The 11,875-nt window shown below is 36.2% G+C and overlaps 1 pseudogene; it reads right to left on the bottom strand.

Annotated features, from left to right (window-relative positions):
* Positions 1–10,862: 10,862 nt before the first annotated feature.
* Positions 10,863–11,505, bottom strand: LOC132226466 (high mobility group protein B3-like; annotated as a pseudogene).
* Between the last annotated feature and the right edge of the window lie 370 nt (positions 11,506–11,875).

Raw genomic sequence — 11,875 nt, 5'->3', positions numbered from 1 at the left:
AGAGCAATATGAACAATAGGCATACCAGAAGAAGAAGAGAGGGAAGGGAACACAAAGTTTATTCACACAAACAGTTGATAAGAACTTCTCACACCTATGGAAAGAACTAGATTCTTGAATCTAAGAAGCAAACAGAACACCTGATTACTTTAATCCATTAAGGCCTTCTCCAAGGCACTTTGCATTAAAACTGTCAAAAATTAATGACAAAGAATTCTAGAGACAGCCAGGGAAAATAAGAAAATAACATATAAAGGGAAGCCCATGAGGTTATCATCAAACTTCTCAGCAGAAACTCTACAAGCTAGACTCTAGCTGCTGAGAGTGGAACCAAATATTCAGACTACTAAGAGAGAGAAATTACCAGTTGAGAATAATATATCCAGCAAAGTTATCCTTTAGATATGAAATAGAAATAAAGACTTTTCCATACATACAGCATATTTTTATTTCAATAGTTGGTATTAAAACATAAAAACTATGACAAGCCCATGACCAATTTTAAATCATTGAATAATTCCCATTATTGAACAGAATTAAGCAAAAATGAATGAAAATATGTGGCTACTACATTTAACTCTGGAAATTACAATAAGAACCACAAATACCTAGGCACCCTGAAATAAAAACCTATTGGGATAAGGAACTAGCAGTTTCATTCAATTCAAGAAGAAATTAAAGCATTATAAAAGAAAGCTAAAGATTGGTAAATATTATTTTTTTGTACTTTTTTATTTTGCATTTTTATTTAATATTTTGCATTTAATATTTATCCATTTTGGCCCAGCCGGCATGGCCCAGTAGTTGAGCATCGACCTATGAATCAGGAGGTCGCGGCACAATTCCCAGTCAGGGCACATACCCAGGTTGTGAACTTGATCCCTGGTGTGGGGTGTACAGCCAATCAGTGATTCTCTCTCATTATTGATGCTTCTATCTTTCTCTCTCTCTCTCCCTTCCTCTCTGAAATCAATGAAATATTATTTAAAAAAAATTTATTCATTTTGGGGGTTTTACATTTTATCTTTCCATTTAATTTTTGATTCAGAATAAATAACCACCATGTCTTCTTAGTAATTCTCTCAGTGATAGACAATTATCAAATATCTTCTTAACAAAAAAGACTTTATAAACATCTTTATACACTTCTCATTGTGGTCCTGTTGAATTTTCTCTGGCATGGACTCAGGACTTTGATTTCTACTTTACTCTTTAAACGGTCTAAAAAATATTATTCTGATATTGTTAAAGACGGTAAGACAGACTTTTCTCAGGGGTCTACTACACTGGGGTTTTGCAGAGATTGAGCTCCACTCTGAATATAATAAGAAAAAGTAAAGATTTACCAGTACAGAATGTCTACCACTCATTTTCTCAACATAATCACTTAATCACATCTACAATTTGAAAAACAAGTGTAGAAACTCAGAGGAGTGGCTTCCCCAGGGTAACCCGACATTAAATAATGGAACCTGGACTGAAAATCCATGCTCTTGATTTTCAGAAAACTGAATCTTCTCTATGTAATTTTGCTTCGGTCATGCTTTTGTCATTTTCCACATCTTTAAAATTAAGCAATTAGTTAATTAGATTCTATATTCACTTCCAGCAATGAAATTGTGTGATCTACATACAACATGAATTTACAAATTCATGGGCTCAGATTTAATTTTTGCTGGTAATTTATTCTTACAATTTGCATGCTTAACTGTATGCTTATATAAGACAAATTATTTTCTTTGGTTCAAAATCAGAAGAAATATAGGTAATTTAGTGTTCTAATCATGATCCAAAGAAGTCTTATTTAAACCTAAAATAATCTTTCTAGACTTTGCTCATATCGTACCTTCCCTAGAGAAAATCAGTTAATGTAACCTGTCACACAAAGAAAATAAACTCTATAGATTTTTACTAGCATACAACAGCTAATATCCCTAAAATAAATAGTACATAAGCCTTTTCTTCATGTTTATGCTTAAGGCAGCTTTATTGGCTGCTCTTCTGCAAGACATATTTTCTATACTCTATACTACAAATTTTTAAAAAACAGTCTACTTGTGAAATTAGCTGTCAATAGACATAGTTTATATTTTGCATCGTATAACCATAAAACAAATATATTCTGATTTAAGAAGAAAGATCAAAACTCAGTATAAAGCTTGGTTAATTACTACTACGGCAGCAAGTATACATGAGTAATAACAGATATTCAAATGAAGTGTTTTAAATTGATCAGGATTCAAAGTTTTCTCTCCACCGGCATAATATTCAGGTCTAGAACTCTCCTATGGCAATACAATAGTGCATGAGTGAATAGATCTTGAAGAAGTCAACACTGCCATGTAAATACTATGTCATCAACAATCATTAAATCCCTTCTTGATATAATGACTTCAATCACTGCTCTAAGTACTCAAATTTAGCATTTGACCTTTTTTATCTATAGAATGAAAACTTGCAGTTAAATAATTAAATGTAGTAAAATGAGTTCAACACCATTAAATCAATTTGAAATGAGAAGCAGTAAATGCCAGGTTGATTAGCACTTTTAACCCACTGGTACCACTATTTGAATAGTCATTCACCAAAAAAAGAAAAAGGAATAATGAAGACTATGAATCAAAACACAAAAGCACAGTTATTTAGGACATTATTTTAAATTTTACAATATGTTTACCTTCCTCACCTCTTCTCTTTTTTGCAATAAACTGACGGTTGAATTATAGTTCAGGATGACACAAAGAGCATTTATTATCATGGGTTATTAAGAGATGATGCCTATCATAGTGAGAGACAGCAGAATATGACCACCCCTTTCCACCCCAACTATGCAACTTGGCCTAAGGATTATTTTGAGCTTAAGGGCATTGAGGAGAAGCAGATATAAGAGAAGCTCTCTGCCTCCCTCTGTGAGACTAAAAGCAGGACATACATTTGTAAAGTCACCCTCCTCTGCTCTTTTCCAGAGATAACTCTAGACCCTTATTAGCCTAGAGAAGCCACCAGAAGCCCTTTACACTATTGGTTTATCATACAGTATTTGCATTCCCACAATGCCCTAGAAGATCAAACTCCTTTTTTAGTCTTGTTACTTCTTTAAAAATGTATTGTGCTTTTGTTAAGATACTTATATAAGCCCAAGTTCTACCCACCCACTTAAGTTACTTATCACTAACTGTATACATGCACATGTTAATACACTTCTGCTTGTCTTTCTCTTATTAATCTTTTGTCATTATAATTTACAGGACCCCAGCAAGAGAACTTATGCTGCTAGAAAAAAGAAAAAGATTCACCCCCACAACTCCTCTGAAATAGAGTGTTAATGAAAACAAAAAGGTTGGGAACAGTAAATCTATATATTTAACTTTGATTTGTGCACAAGGAGGGAGGAACAGAACCCTACCTCTACTAACAGGCCAAACTGAAGGGAAAAAGGGGATAAAACAAGCTGACGTGGGGCTAGTTCTGGGTCAGGCTCAGTAGAGTCCACTAGGAAGAAGTGTTGCTCTCCAGAGGATTGTGGATTAGCTGTAGGCAGCAGATTGGAAAGTTCATGTGTAAGTAAAAAGTGGAGGTTCCTGGGGTTCTATGACCCCTGGCTTTTCTCTCTTTTGGATAATTGCAGAATAGCCACCTGGAAATTAACCCTAAATTCTAACAGATATACAGGCATGTGAGCATTCTTTAGTCAGAGCTGGTTGACGGCTATTAACAAGCTAACTGTTATGTCTCTTTCTCTCACCCCCTGGACACTCTAATTTAATTTATAACATCTCAGGCTTTTTGCTTGTCACATTATATGATGGCTTTTCAGAACTGTGAATTCAAGCAATACAACATAAATTATATTTGAAGAGCTTGGGACAGGTTTCTTCAAATACATGTCGCAGCTCAAAGTAGGGATTTAGATACCTATGTTAGAACTTCACATTCTACCTCTAGTTTTACGTTTACCTGTACTGAAATGTTTGTTTTACACTATTTGATGTAACTTATAATTTTAAAACAAGTTTCAATAAAAACTTTCCTTCCAGTTTTTCAACACTTTAAACTTGCTTGGCCGGCCATTCACTTGAGAGCATAATGTTAAATGAATTAACAGCTGAAATGTGTGCCAGCAGGGCAGTTAAGTGAAGGATTGGAAGATGTTTGAGATTCCTTTCAGAATTCTGATCTTATACATCTCAGAAGACTATTCTATAGCCTACTTTGATCCTACTGCAGCAATCTTGTCTTTTGTTTTCTGCTCATAAACCTGACTCTAGGAGTTTCCAATTTATGCCAAGATTGCAAATTAGCACAAGCTGTTGCCTCCCTCCAGCAAATCAACCCTAGGGAAACTGTTAAGGAAAACACAATATGGCCTCATAAAAATATGAGGGATTCCTAAGAAAAAAGAAGGCTCCTTTGAAGTGATGTGTGGCAAGGCAGGTAAATGACCGTAGCCTGCAGCAAAGGGCTTCTGGCTCAGCTATTCCAACATAAATTAGAAAAGAGCAGTTTAAATAGTATATTTGCTTCTCCTTTGTCTTCCCTCTTGTAGAAATTGGCAATGGTCATCCAAACCTCTGAAAACCAGAACCTCAAATGGCACACACCGGCTGGGCATTTGCTCTGGGTAAAATCAAGACAGACGATACCTCAATAGGGTGGAGAATTGAGGAAGAGTGGGAGCCATTGACCAGCCTTGACTTTCTTTCAGCCATATCCCTCCAGACTTCCAAGGCTGATGGGTGACAATCTAGAGAGATACCTTTTCCTTGGTGTTTGAAGGTGGGTCATTTACCTGGAAAGCTGCTTGACACAGAGAAACCAAATGGGAGTGATTAATTCTGGCTGTAGTAAGCTGGGCTCTTCACCGGAATGCCCTTCCCTTCATCTACACTTGACCTCAGGGTACTGATCAAGGCTCTTTCTTCTGCCCCTCCCTCATGCAAATTAATAGGTAACCTATCCCATTAGGGATAAGCAAAATAGTGATGATGATAATACTAACAGCTAAAATAATAAGATATAATTTATTTAAATTGAAAAATATAGGAATATAACATCTCCAAATTAAAAATTACAAATTGGTCAACATACCAGTCAAAATTTGAAATAATCTTAATAAATATGGAAATAGGGGTGGGAAGATATCAATATGGAACAAGATGTGATAAAAATAATGAAGTGGAAATAGATGTGAAAAATTTAGTTGAAATAAGAGAATAGATGGATTGCCTAAAATAATGGATACAGCTAAACAGTGTATTAATCAATTATAAGATAATTTCCTAGAAGGAAACAAATATGATAGAACAGCAGATAAACATGGAGAATAAAAGGAACAAACATCCTGATAATAGTTTTTGAGAGAAAGAGAGAAAATAAAAATAGTCAAGGTAAATTTCTAAGAGTTCAAAGAAAACAAGTCCTTAAAACTGAAACATCCAATGCAGTGTCAAATCAAAGACTTAGCATTTTGCAACAGTTTGTAGGAAGTGGCCTATTGAAGTGGTCTTCTTAGGGTGACTAGATACTGAAATTAAAAAATCACTAACAGCCAGTGTGCACAGTGATAATATCATGATAATCACCTCTTTAGAGAAAGGTCAGGATGAATTAAGGATCAGCGTCACCAGATGAAAAACAGAGATTGGCTGATAAATCCAGCTAAAATTTAAGGTCTAACCTAACCTGTGAGAGTCCTAAGAATTATTTGAACTGGAGCAACCAGAGGTAGTCTTACTGTGAGAAATAATTAGCCCTAACATACACTGATAATATTAAGGCCAGAAGCTTAGAGACTAGCAAGACTATCTAGGTTTTAGTGAAATTCTATTTATTCATTAATCCTACTGGCCTAATCCACAACGACACCAGAAACAAATCTGAATTTAAGGGGCCTTTAGCAGAAACAAGAAATAAGGGTGGTGGAAGATATTTTCACTAGATGTTTGTGATCCATCTGCTCAGATAAAGTATCTGTAACCAGTACACATGCAATTTGCAGAAGTTTTGAGAACTTGAATAGGGAAATATGGGAAGTTCTTTTGCAGTTTGGCTCAAAAGCTGCCTGAGTTGTTTCAAAGAGACACTCGACTAGGAAGAATATAGCACAACAAAGCAAACTCCTAAAGTGGATATGATATATTAGAAGAATTACAAGTGTTTGTGTGTGTGTGGGGGGGGGGGTTCTGAAGAAATCTAATGCTTATATTAGAAGTTGCTTCACTAAAGTTTTGGCCATAAAACAAACCTCAACAAATTTTAAAACATGTACAGGTGTACCTCAAAGATATTGTGGCTTTACATCTAGATACCCAATAAAGTATCACAATAAAGCAAGTCAATCTTTTTGCTAGTGAAGGGTCTTGACTTCAATTTGTAAGAAAACACAGTATGGCCTAAGAAATATATTCTTAGGCCATAATGAAATTAAACTAGAATTATATTGTGTAATATTTTACTGTTGTCTCTTCAATTGAGGCATAACACACATATTATAAAGGATAAAGTGTACTAGGTGTAAATACACTAGTCATAAACTTATACCTCAATGAATTTTTACATATGCAAACACCTATATAACTCCACTACCCTAACATAGTCTTTTGTGCTACTTCCTAGTCAATTATTGCCCTCCTCCAACTAACCTATATTCTGACTGATATTCCTATAGACCAGTTTTTTCTCCGGTTGAACTTTGCATAATGAAATAATAGATTACATAATATTTTGTAACTGGCTTTTTTTTCCACTCAAAATAATGCCTTTAAGACCCATCCTTTCTGTTTTCTTTTTAATTGCTGTGTATTATTCCACTGTAAGAATATAGCACTATTTTTATTTCAGTTGAAAATGGAGGACAGCAAGAGCTTATACTTTCTCAGTCTGTTATCTTACATGAAACGATTATATGGTTCCCACAATATAGTACATCAAATCTATCTTCCGTTGTATGAGGTTATATTGCCATCCTCAAAAGATTGTGAGTTACTTGAGAAGAGGATTATGTACTGTTGTATTTTCTATCCTTTAAAAGTATCTGACATAGTACATACTATATAGCTGGAATTCAAAAGCAGAATGTTCAAAAGCGCAAACTTTAAGTAAATTTCTGCTGCAAAAGATAAATGAAATTAAAAATAATAGCAAGTCATTTTCCTTAAAAGCTCAATATACTTTTTCTAATACCAAATGTCATAGCAAATTAAAGATGCTATTTATGTGTGGTGATTTGTATCTGTGCCCAAATATCACTTCATTTTGAGAATTCACTTAAAGTTTAGCTGCACTGAAAAGAAAATAATTTGAAATTTAGCTTTTTTAAAAAAACCTGTATTACAAAAACTTTTAGAGAATGTATAATTTACCTAAGCACTGATGTAGTGAATAGATTTGGTAGAGAAAATATTGTAACACTAGAGGCCTGGTGCATGACATTCGTGCACTGGGGGGATCCCTCAGCTGGGCCAGCGCCCTCTTGCAGTCCGGAACCCCTTGGGATATATGTCCACCTGCTGGCTTAGGCCTGCTCCCCCCGGGAATAGTGCCTAAGCCGGCAATCAGACATCCCTCTCGCATTCTGGGGCTCTCGCAGTCCGGGACCTCTTGCCCTTACCACCTGCCTGCAGCGGAGGCAGGAGAGGCTCCTGCCACTGCCGCTACACTTGCCAACCGTGAGCCTGGCTTCTGGTTGAGCGGTGCTCCCCCTGTGGAAGTGTACTGAACATCAGGGGGGAGCTCCTGCACTGAGCATCTGCCCCCTGGTGGTCAGTGCGCATCATAGTGACAGTTGTTCTGCTGTTTGGTCAATTTGCATATTAGCCTTTTATTATATAGGATTGTTTGCAGTAAGATTTGTTATTACTGACTATTCATAATTATTGTTACTGAAATTTTAGATTATGAAATGCTTTAAATGAACTTTTCTCTGAGTGATTTATTTTAATAAATAGATTATGATTATTATAGTATTTGGCTAAAGCATTAGCATTTAAGAGAAGGTAAACTCAGTAATATTATATATCATGTTGAATATACTGTGCATGATAGAATCTGATCTGCAAAGAAAAACTAAGGGGAAAAAGAATAAATGTTCAAAAATATCCATGACATGTTATTTGCCATAAAGGAGCAATAGCCTCCTGCTTTTGCAGATTATGCTGTGATTGTGTTCTTTATTCATTATTTTAGTTTTTCTCCATATATAAATATATCAAGCAACTAATATATATATATATATATATATATATATATATATATATATATATATATATATACACGCACACACACACACACACATATATATGTGTGTATATATAAATTTCAGAAAGGAAGGGAGAAGGAGAAGAGACAGAAACATCAATCATGAGAGAGAATCATCCATCAGTTGCCCGCCATGCCCCACACTGCAACCTGGGCACATGCCCTTGACCAGACTCGAACCTGGGAACCTTTAGTCCACAGGCCAATGCTCTATCCACTGAGCCAAGTAGGCTAGGGCACAACTAGTATTTTTGTGGTAGATTTTTTTTTAGACATGAGAAGAGATTTTAGGTAAGACAACATATGTTTGTTTCTAGTGCATTAAATTCAGGCACATTAAAATCTGGGGATGTGCTGAGGAAAACAAAATGCTATTAAAGTTTCTCTATCTCTGTAATATCCCCAGGGAGGTTATTCAAAAAAGCTACTTACAAAGCCATTCAGTGGCTTGCCTCCTGTTAACGGCTTTAGTGGAAAGAAAACCCAGTGCAAGAGAAAACAGCAACAAAATTTTTATTCAAGAATTTCACAGGGCTAAAGCACAAACTGAACCTTGACAGGAATGTGAAGAATGAATAACATTTATTCATAATTGGAAATTGATATGATGTCTGAGGGAACATGAAATACTCCTCTCCATTGTGTGTTGTGCTGTCATTCCGGTGACCATTGAAGAAGTTCATGTTACATGTGACCACAAAATCTTCAAGTGGCAAACAATAGGATATGGGTTGTAAGAAATTCCTCATGTGAATAATTAATTATTCCAAGACAAGTTGTAGGAGTACTTCAGAAAAGGGAATAGAATTCTTAACAAAAGGTGAAATTTATTAAGGACAAAACTACATATGATTCCTGTGATCACCTGTCTCCTTTGGTTTCTGAGAGACCAATATGATATTTGGGATTCATTCTAATATTCTGTATGCCAGGAATAGAGCTAAACAGGAACCATTCTGAGTGAGGTAGTAAACATGTAGTTGATTCTTGAATAGTTAAAAAGAACAATTGTGTTTTGTTATCTATTTGTATTAATTTAAGCAAATTAATTTCAATCAGTGTCATTTGGAATAACAGGTGTACGATTTCTAATATCTAGGAAGGTTTTGCTAAATAAAAGAGATGAATAATAGAAAAGTCTTTAGACAAATGTCTGAAGCATAAAATATTTTCTTGTTTTCATTTACTGCTTTCTCAAAATTTTTGGTTTTGAAATACTTTTTATTCACAAACGAACATGTAACAAATGTCAATTTTTCATAATACTTTGATAAAATGTAAGTGATTTTCTGAAATAATAACCACTATAAGATTAAACGTAAATTCTTTAGGAAAGTATCTTTGACTAAGGATGATTGGGCTTCTTGTTTTCAAAAATGGCTTTGCCTGGAAAACTCTAGAATGTGTCTGGACCCTTTTGCTGAGGCTGATTATCCCATGATATATGTCTGCAATTTTTCATATCAGAACAATCTCTATCTGAGGGAATCTCCATTTAAAATGATCTACTTGTCTATAAATTAGAAATTAAAAAAAATGTAATACTGCCGAACCGGTTTGGCTCAGTGGATAGAGCGTTGGCCTGTGGACTGAGGGGTCCCGGGTTCAATTCTGGTCGAGGGCATGTACCTTGGTTGCGGGCACATCCCCAGTAGGGGGCGTGCAGGAGGCAGCTGATCGATCTCTCTCATCCATGTTTCTAACTCTCTATCCCTCTCCCTTCTTCTCTGTAAAAAATTAATAAAATATATTTTAAAAATGTAATACTGTTTTTATTTAACTTCAAAAACATTTCAACATTCCAAACATACAAAAAATAACAAAACATTGCAAATTGTGTTTAGTACAGGAAGTTCTTGAAGTTTTATTGATGCAGTGACTCTTCACTTTGTTGACAATGAAGAGTTGTACAGTATTTCAGTATTTTTTAAAACTACCACGCTAACTAAGAAAGATCCAAACACTTTCATGCCAGCTGACCCCATTTTCCACAGCTAAGAATGGCAGGATGCTATGTCACGATAGACAAAAACAAGACAACCTGAAGTTAAATGGATGCTCACTGCATTGTCCAGCCTCACAGTGCACTCCCTGAGCTGCGGCCCCTGCAAAAGGCATCTTGCCTAAGCCTCAACGCCAAGCAAAGAGCATCAAGAGCTTGTCTTGGTTGTTTGTTCTTTTTACAAACTATAGATGTGTGCAGTTGAGAACTCAGGATTTCTAGCCAATAACCAAACAAGTGACACCACCTTGCAGATTAAAAAAAAAATAGGAAAGAAAATGCCAGAAACATCTTTAAATGCCTTGTCACACCAACAGCAAAGGACACAGATTGAGGAGAACACAAGAGCCTTTTCATTTAAAAAATGTTTGGAAATATATACAACTTTGATATAGTTTCTGGGTGCTCCGGACACCCATGGCCACTTCATGCAAACCACGGACAATTTCTGGAGCACTTTGAGAGACGACATATATATGATCATGATCCAACTGTGTAATTAATCCTACTGAGGGCAACAGACACCTCTCAAATAAGAGCTGTGTCAATTAGGGCGCTCCTACACTAAGGTATTCATTCACAAGGAGACAGATAAACAGCTTTTTTATTCCTTCTCCTCCTCCTTCTCCTCCATTTGTTCCTCCTCCTCCTCTTCATCTTCCTCCATCTTTTTCTGGGCAACTTTAGCAAGACCCTTTGCGCCATCAAACTTGCCTGTAGACTTATAGTTGGCGAGATCCTTCTCATACTTCTCCTTCAGTTTTGCAGCCTTATTGTTGTAAGGCTGCTTTTCACTGTCACTTAAGTTATTCCACATCTCGCTCAGCTTCTTTGCCACATCTCCAATAGAAATTCCAGGGTTTGTGGATTTGATCTTGGGGCGGAATTCTGAGCAGAAAAGGAAAAATCCAGACGTTGGCCTTTTGGGGACATTTGGTTCCTTCTTCTTGCCTCCCTTAGCTGGTCCATAATCCTTCATTTCCCGATCATAGTGTACTTTACCTGCCTTTGCCATCATCAAATTTAGATTTCTTTTTTGCTGACATTGTCTTCCACCTCTCAGAACACTTCTTAGAAAATTCTGCAAAACTGACTGGAACTTCTGGGTTTTTCTTCTTGTGTTCCTCTCTGCATGTCTGCACAAAGAAGGCATAAGCAGACATCTTGCCCTGTGGCTTCTTGGGATCACTGTTAGCCATCCTGACTGTATTGTTCACTAGTCTTGGCTACGCAGGGTACAAGGTGAAGCTCAGTGCTCCCCAGCTTCATGCCAGCTGCCTCCATGAGAGCTGCTTCAATTAATTTTTTAATTTTCCAATAATCATAGTCTCAAAATCAAAATAAAATAATGCCCCTTCTTCCCCAAAACAACAACAAAAAACCTGAGCAAATCCTGTGGACTCGATAATGACTTGGATGTTTGGATGGAAAATACCTTTAGCAGTATGCCAGTACACTCACTAAAACTTTGGACTGCTGCTAAATGGGAATTTGGCTGTGAATTATTCATTTAATAAATCATTATGTGCTGAAACCGGTTTGGCTCAGTGGATAGAGCGTCGGCCTGCGGACTGAGGGGTCCCGGGTTCGATTCCGGTCAAGGGCATGTACCTGGGT

The sequence above is a fragment of the Myotis daubentonii genome, chromosome 2, assembly GCF_963259705.1.
Source record: "Myotis daubentonii chromosome 2, mMyoDau2.1, whole genome shotgun sequence".
Taxonomy (NCBI): Eukaryota; Metazoa; Chordata; class Mammalia; order Chiroptera; family Vespertilionidae; genus Myotis; species Myotis daubentonii.
This window is presented reverse-complemented; position numbering and strand designations above follow the sequence as displayed.